The 8,115-nt window shown below is 41.5% G+C and overlaps 2 pseudogenes; both read right to left on the reverse strand.

The window, feature by feature from the left end:
- Positions 1-612: 612 nt before the first annotated feature.
- Positions 613-1,560, reverse strand: LOC127031191 (olfactory receptor 4D9-like; annotated as a pseudogene).
- Positions 1,561-6,165: 4,605 nt separating this feature from the next.
- Positions 6,166-7,084, reverse strand: LOC127031266 (olfactory receptor 4D1-like; annotated as a pseudogene).
- Positions 7,085-8,115: the final 1,031 nt, after the last annotated feature.

Consider the following 8,115-nt stretch of genomic DNA (forward strand, 5'->3'; position numbering starts at 1 on the left):
AGAGATAGAAACAGAAATAGCATGTATGAAAATTAAAATCAATTCCTTGGGAAAGTAAGATTTGATCATTCTTAAATTACTTTGATGGAAAGTCACATGATAATTACAGGTAAGAGTTGTATATGTATAAGGGATAAAAATATAAGCCATAAAGTAAAAGATTGTTCCTAATCACTTCTTGCACTATTCTACAGTAATTTCCTCACCACAACCAGTACATTAGTTACGACACTTAGTATACTGAACAGCTCTTTTCTCAAAGAGATATTGATTCCTCATGGATTCCTCATTGGTCAAAATCATTCTTGGAATAATTTCGACCATCAAGTTTTAGTGTCAAAGTCTAAGCTGGTGGACACAATTTAGGGAGATGCCCCCATTTCCTCTAGCTGGGGATCTGGTCCATTTACCCGGATGGAGTCATATCTTATTTAAACCGATTGCTTTTCATCCCTTTATGAAGATTCTGGCCCTCAGTCTATCACTCATTTGTGAGCACAGTTTCTTATGAGTGCACTGTATGACTGCACAAAACATTTCACATACCCCACACATCTGCTCTCTGTTATGCTGAATTCAGTTTTTCAATACAAATTGACATTGAAAGATAAATTATGTATTTATTTCCCTCCTTGAGCACAGCACTCTCCTCATCAGTCTCCTGATGGCCTTCTTCATCTCAGCATTCTTCAGCGTGTAGATCATCGGGTTCAGCATTGGGGTGATTACAGTATAAATGACTGAGGCCACCTTGTCCACGGTGAACTTCTGGAAAGGTTGAGCATAGATGAAGATGCAGGGTGTGAATATTAAACACACCACAGTAATCTGGATTCCACAGGTTGACAGAGCCTTGTGTTTCCCTTCTGTGAGGTATGTCCTTATCTTGAATAAGATGATGGCATAGGAAATAAGCAGAATGATGAATATCATTACAAGTAGCACTCCACCATTGAAGACCATCTGCAGTTCGACCAGGTGAGTCTCAGTACAAGCCAGTTTGATGACCTGTGGAACATCACAGTAGAAATTGTCCAGGACATTTGGCCCACAGAATGGTAACTGGAGGAGCAGTCCAATCTGAACAGCAGAGTGAGCCAATCCACCCAGCCATGCCAGTACCACTATCCCCATGAGCACACCAGGGTTCATGATTGTCAAGTACCGCAGTGGTTTTTAGATGGCCAAGTACCGATCGACTGCTATCCCCACAAGGCATAATGACATTGCTCCGGCGATGAAGTGGAAGAAGAACATCTGCAGGAAACACTCATTAAATGAGATGGTTTTACACTGGCTGAGGAGATCCGTCAGAAATTTTGGAGCATTTACTGATGAGTCGCCAACATCCAAGAAAGCTAGGTTGGCCAGCAGGAAGTACATGGGGGTGTGGAGGTGGTGCTCGGTGATCACAGTTATGATGATGGTGAAGTTTCCCAGCCAGGTTGTCAGGTAGACAGTGGAGAAGATGATGAAGAGGAATCACTGCAGCTCAAGACTTTGGGTGAGGCCCAAGAGGACAAATTCTGTCACTGTGGTGGTGAGGTTCTCCTGCTCCATTTATGAACCTCAAAATGCTCCTGAAGAGGGAAGAGTGATGATAATAATCATTATGTAATCCCACTACATGTTACTGACATGAAATGAGCATTAACTGAACCTTAAGAAACACATTTGATTATGAATTTCTTTTGTTTGCTAAATTCTATATATCTATCCTCAGCCGCAGTGTTCAGTAACTGCTTCAGTAGACACTACGATCTCCACCAGTGAATAGGAGCGATCTGCACACCCAAACAAGCCTCATACTAACCACCATATCCATTCATCTTCCTGAAGTCCTGATGGGGCACACCACCCATTGTCCACAGATTCCTGGCTGGGCCTAGAGGTTCTGGTTTGGGAAGCAAGTGGATTTGCAGGGAGTGCATTTAGGCGGCAATTCTCAGAATCCAGGGTCTCTCGTCTTGGGGATCATAGATGTTAAATCGGAGGGGGAACCTAGTTAGATCCTCACAAGATGGGAGGAGAATTGCAATGGAAAATTTGTGAACCACTGATTCATGGGATTCTGTTGCCCAATTCCTGGTCTTGATATCAGAGGTACCGAACACCTGTAACCCACCTTAACATGATGTTGGTCTTTGGCCTCTTCAAATGGCTCCAAGAAGAGACGGAATTTTGTCTAGTTTACTTGAGCAGGACTACCATGTGCTCAACATCTCTGAAAAATGCCCTTGCTTTATTAAGGTCCCTACGGATTCTGGTGCTGAACTTTAGACACTCATATTAAAAAAGTGTGAACTCATAAATGTTTCCAAGTGTGCATCTAGAGTGAAATATTCAGAATTACTATGGAATAATGGATGCTGAACTCTCATTAACTGTTTTGAAAATCTTTTGAGGTCATTGAAAAAAATTACTTTTTTCCAACAAAAAATGTTGAATTAAAATATGTGAGAAATATGTGAGAAAATGATGTGTATGTAGTAGGATGACAATTTCTATTATTTTATTTACATATGAAAAAGGAAGAAATTAAGCATTCCATTAAAAAAGAGAGAAAAGAGATTTTTCCAGATGAAAGTTTGGTTTTGTGGAATGGCTCAAATTTCTGGGGCTGTTTTACTTGCTTGTTTTTGCCAAAAATGTCAACCAGCCCTAAATATCTCACCATTAAAGCGCAGTGTTCTGTTGCTGCTCATGATGAGGGAAAATGTATTTGTGGATAACTCATGGCTCTTGGATTCTGAGGAGCTGGATTCAATTTCTGCCCTACTACGGATGCTTTTTGGCCTTATTCATGTCTCATTCCCATCTGGGAGTTTCAAAGGAGAATAGGTGCAGGGAATCTCACTGAAATTATATCCACAGATCAGGGCATTTCCCTGGGCTTTTTTCAGTTGTAACTTTTAAGTTCCAACCTGCCTCAGAGGAAATGTCTTTCACATCAGAGCAGCATAGAGCCACTGCCATAGGACAAGCTTGTTCAGACAGAGCTAGTCTCATGAAGGTCTCAGACAGTTGTACTAAAAGAGTCTGTTCACTCCTCATAATTCACATAAGAGCCTCTAAAAATCCAAGCCAATATCAGAAAAGTTGCCCACCCACCTCCCCCACCCCCCGCCCTGCAATCACAATGCCTATCCCTGCTAGTAGTAAATGGCAGCTTTTGTGCAATGAAAGTAATTACCTCACACAGACTGCTGTGTCAGTGATCTCAGAGCGGGCTGCCTCCAAATGACTGAGGATAGCCAGAGGAAGTCACATCTCAGACATGTTCATTGCCCACTGACAGGGGAAGTGGAATTTGATTCCAAAAATGGCACATCCCCAGAAATCTTTTACATGTACAATATCTGCCCAGGCACTGCGATCAAAGACTTTCTGAAATCCCTCTGAGCTTTACAGGGCTTGATCAAGAACTTGCTTCCCCAGAGATTTGGGGAGCCAGTCCCAAGGGGAATGATTAATAAGTTCCTGAAGTGTTTCATTTGTTTATTTTATTTGTTTATTTCATGTTTATTTTTAGCTATCCAAACTCATCAGGCTTTGAAACTCTTCAGAGTTGTCTGGAGCTGATACAAGGACTATTTTCAGGACACTGCGGATGAACTGGGCCTTTGTCTCACCTCCAAAGCAGCGGAAATCCCAGCACTCATGGGTGCTGCTTTTGGCACTGAGACATCAGTCTGCTCCAGGGGTCAGAGCCAGAGATAGGAATGGGGACTTGTGGGTTGTATGGCAGTTCTAGGAGAGGAGTGAGGTGCAGTGATTAGAACAATCAGGCATGCTCATGCCAAGTCCCTCTTGTCAACTTTAACACATTTGAGCCAAGAACACGGCTGAAGATCCTGATCATCTGTTGGTTAGCTCTGACTGAAAGGTCAAAGTTCAAATTCGGTCTCCTTTTGAACTTAACTGTCAACGGACACTCAGTGTCCAAGAATTTCGACATTCTAGCTGAAGAGGCAGACGAGGGAGGGATAGCTCAGTGGTTTGAGCATTGGTTTGCTAAAGTCAGGGATGTGAGCTCAATCCTTGAGGGGGCCGCTTGGGGATTGGGCCTGCTTTGAGCGGTGGGTTGAACCAGATGATCTCTTTAGGTCCCTAATAATCTATGATTCTATGGGAACATATGGTGTGAGTGAGGGACCAGGGATCAACATTTCTGCTAGAATGTTCTTCTCCCTGGTTTTGCCAGCCATGTCAGGGACAGCAATGAGGGGATTTCTCCTGGCCATTGTTGCATGTGTAGGCTAAGCTATTCATCCAATGACTAAGAGCAGCACCTTGAACCAATGTCTGGGTGCATGTTGGCAGTAGCAGAAGGCATTAGAGAATCGGGGCCAGATTTTGAAAGCTATGTAGGCCTCTAGTGGGATTTTCAAAAGCACATGGGTGTCTAATCCCCAATGATTACAAAGATGGTATTGAAAATGATTCTAGGTCACTAAATACCTTAAAATTCTGGACTGTAGGTTAGAATAAATGGACCTATCTGCTCTAATTGATTACAGAATAGAATTCCACTATGTTGGGTTTGGGGGCAACTCATTTCCAGCAAATATCCCTGGATTTTGGAATTGGCTTACCATTTTCCCCAACACAACCCAAATCTGTTGATCTCATGGCCATGGAAGTAGCCATATTTGTATTCCTGCTTCTTTCTTTCTTTCTCTCTCAGGTTACCTGGATGATTTCCACCACTGTAATACTGCCCTCAGTGACCCCTCTGTATCCCCATCTCCTTCACACCCAGCCCTCAGTGACTTCACTTCAATGCCATTTCTCATCGTTCTGCCCTCAGCGTCTCCTGTTCCCTTCTACTGTCATCAATGGTTTTGCACAGGTGACATAGGTTACATATGAGTTCTCTATTCTTTTGCTGTTCCAGCTGGAAGTAACATCCACCCACTGTCCTACTGCTCTGAGGCAGTTGGGTGGGAGATTGGTTGGGTATTATTTAGCCAGATTTCACAGCCGATCAGCAGTTTACTACTGCAAAGTTGTAAAAATAAAGTTGATTGGGAAAGAAATAAAATATTTCACAAAATTATTGAACAATTTCAAAGCCATTTTTCATTTCAGGTGTTGTAAAGAACTTGTATTTTAAAATAAATATTAATAGCATTTTTATCTAAAAATGATGGGTTTTTTGGGTTTTTCATTTTTTTTCCTACTTCTATCCCTGTTCTCTCTTTTTTACTTTCTTCTGATTTTCTAAGGAAAATGTTAACAGAGGAGGAGAAAAGAAGGAAGAAAAACCTACTCCCCACCCCCCGCCTCTCTGGATAATGTATGATAACATTTTTCACTTCATTTTCAAAGTGTCCAAAAAAGCCACTTTAACAATAACAACATTCCATCAAAAAATTATTGATTACCTCAGTAAAAGTCAAGATTAGGGAAAAAACAAAACAAAACAACCAAAGACCTGTAGTTTAACCTGTAAAGCTAGAAATAGAAATGGAAACATATAAAAGAATTAACTCTTATCTTCTATGAAAATAAAGACTGAATTTTGTTAACTCATACTGATAACTAGTCATACGGAAAATACAAGTAAGCTGCGAATGTGTATGAGTAAAAAGGTCTAAACCATACAATATTAGAATACCATATTCCTCTCCTGTAATACATTATAAAATAATATTTATGCTAATTAAGGACATAATTTTTTCAACATATATGAAATTGCATATTGCTCCTTTTGAGAAGAAATGATTTGTTTCAGGAATTGAAAGCATTTGTAGAATATTTTTTTTAACCAAAAAATTTCAGAGTCAGAAAATCAGCTGTTTGTGAGCAACATTGTTTTGCATCAGCTGGGGATCTGGCCCGCTGACTCCAGTGGATCTGTGTACAGCAGTTGGGGATCTTAGCCACTGATGCCAATGGATCTATAAAGATTTAAACAAGCCTGAGACCTGGCCCATTGACTCCAATGGAGGTACGCTGATCTAAACAAGTTGGCCCCATGAACTTCAATGGAGATTTGTGACCCTGGGTGTATAATTTATTCATTAACACAATTTCTCGTGAGTATGTAGTATGTGTTCTCTTTGATGGAACGCACATTTCACATGGCATGTACATCTGCCCTTTGATGTGTTGAGGTCCGGTTTCTAATAGAAATGATCATTCAAAGATAACCGATGTCCTTCATTTCTTCCATGACAACAGCATTCTGCTCATCAGCCTCTTGATGGCCATTTTCATCTCTGCATTTCTCAATGTGTAGATCATTGGGTTCAACATTTGGGAGATGACCGTGAAAAAGACTGAGGCCGCCTTGTCCAGGGTGAACTTCTTAAAGGGCCGAGCATAGATGAAGATGCCAGGAATGAATATTAAGCTCACAACCAAGATCTGGGCTCCACAGGTGGACAGAGCCTTGTGTTTTCCTTCTGTGACATGTGTCCTGATCTTGACTAATATGATGGTGTAGGAAATCAGCAGACTGATAAATAGTACGATGAGGAGCACTCCACCACTGAAGACCATCTGCAGTTCAATCAAGTAGGTGTCGGTGCAGGACAGTTTGATGACTTGTGGGACATCACAGTAAAAATTGTCCAGGATGTTAGGCCCACAGAAAGGTAACTGGAGGAGAAGTCCAATTTGAACAGCAGAGTGAACCAATCCACCCAGCCATGCCAGTACCACTAGCCCCGTGCACATGCCCCAGTTCATGATAATCAAATATCTCAGTGGTTTATAGATGGCCACGTACCGATCAATGGCCATCCCCACAAGAAAAAACACCTTTGCACCCCCAATGAAGTGGAAGAAGAACATCTGGAGGATGCACTCTCAAAGGAGACTGTTTTATGCTGGAAAAGGAGACCTGAATGCAGGTGGGGAGCATTGACATTAAAAGCCAGGTTGGCAACAGGAAGTAAATGAGGGTGTGGAGTTGGTGGTCAGCGATCACCATGATGATGATGGTGAAGTTTCCCAATCAGGTGGTCACATAGACTACGAAGAAGACCATGAAGAGAAAATACTTCAGCTGCTGATTCTGGGTGAGGCCCAAGAGAACAAATTCAGTCACTGTACTGGTGAGGTTCTGCTGCTCCATTCCGTGTCCTTAAACTATACCTGCAAATTGAAGAGCGCTAATAATAATTACATTTTGTTCAGCTTCCCTTTAACTTATTGATATTAAATCTATTTTCAATCCACATTAAGAAGCACACTTTGTTTGGGGCTTTTCTTACTAACACAGTGTCCTCAGCCTCACTTCAGGAGAACCCTGATTCATTAAACCCAAGTCATCCTACCCCTGCTCACCACAGGATGAGGTGCTGGGAGGTAAGAGGAGTAGTCTACTCACCAGAAGAGCCCTCTGCTCACCACAGGGCCTTCTCTGATTTAACAGACCTGTTAAACTGTGGGTAACATTATTTTTCTCCCTAAGTGTAGGAACTCAGAGTCTAGACACATGCAAGGAGAACGTGTGTGGAATAAGAAGCAGCCATTCTTACACACTGACTCTTCAGAGTAGATCACTTTAAAAATAAAAAAAAGTCTGCTTCTGTCTGAGGAAAAATAGTTAATTAAAGATAGGAGAGGCTTAATAGTAGGATTTTGAAAGGAACCCAAGGGATATATAAACAGGGAAATAGTGATTAGGGGTAGGAAGGAGATACTATCTCTGAATGCAACACAGGTGAGACCAATACCAGAATATTGCATCTGGTTTTGGGGAGGGTGCAGAACAGAGTCACAAAAGTGATTCATAAGCGGAGAAAATGCTTCACAGAGAGAATCTTCAAGAGCTCAGTCTGCTCATATTATGCATTTCTGACAGTGACATGATAGGAAATAATATAGAAGTAAAGTATCAAAGATAGAAATAGAATGGTGAAAAAAAAAAAACCAAAACAAAACAAAGAAACCCACCCATCCCACTCACATTACAAATGTAACCAAAGTTAACCCTAGGAAGTGTTATGAGCTTCCAAGAACTAGCTGAAATAATGTGCCAGACAAGAATGAATGACTGGGACAAACAACATTTATTTCCCAGGAAATCTCTAAGGGGAGGTGATGCAAATGTACCAGTTCATGCTGTGCAAAAACTCTGCCTCTTAACCTGCGCCCTGAGGC

This window comes from Gopherus flavomarginatus, chromosome 11, assembly GCF_025201925.1.
Source record: "Gopherus flavomarginatus isolate rGopFla2 chromosome 11, rGopFla2.mat.asm, whole genome shotgun sequence".
Taxonomy (NCBI): Eukaryota; Metazoa; Chordata; order Testudines; family Testudinidae; genus Gopherus; species Gopherus flavomarginatus.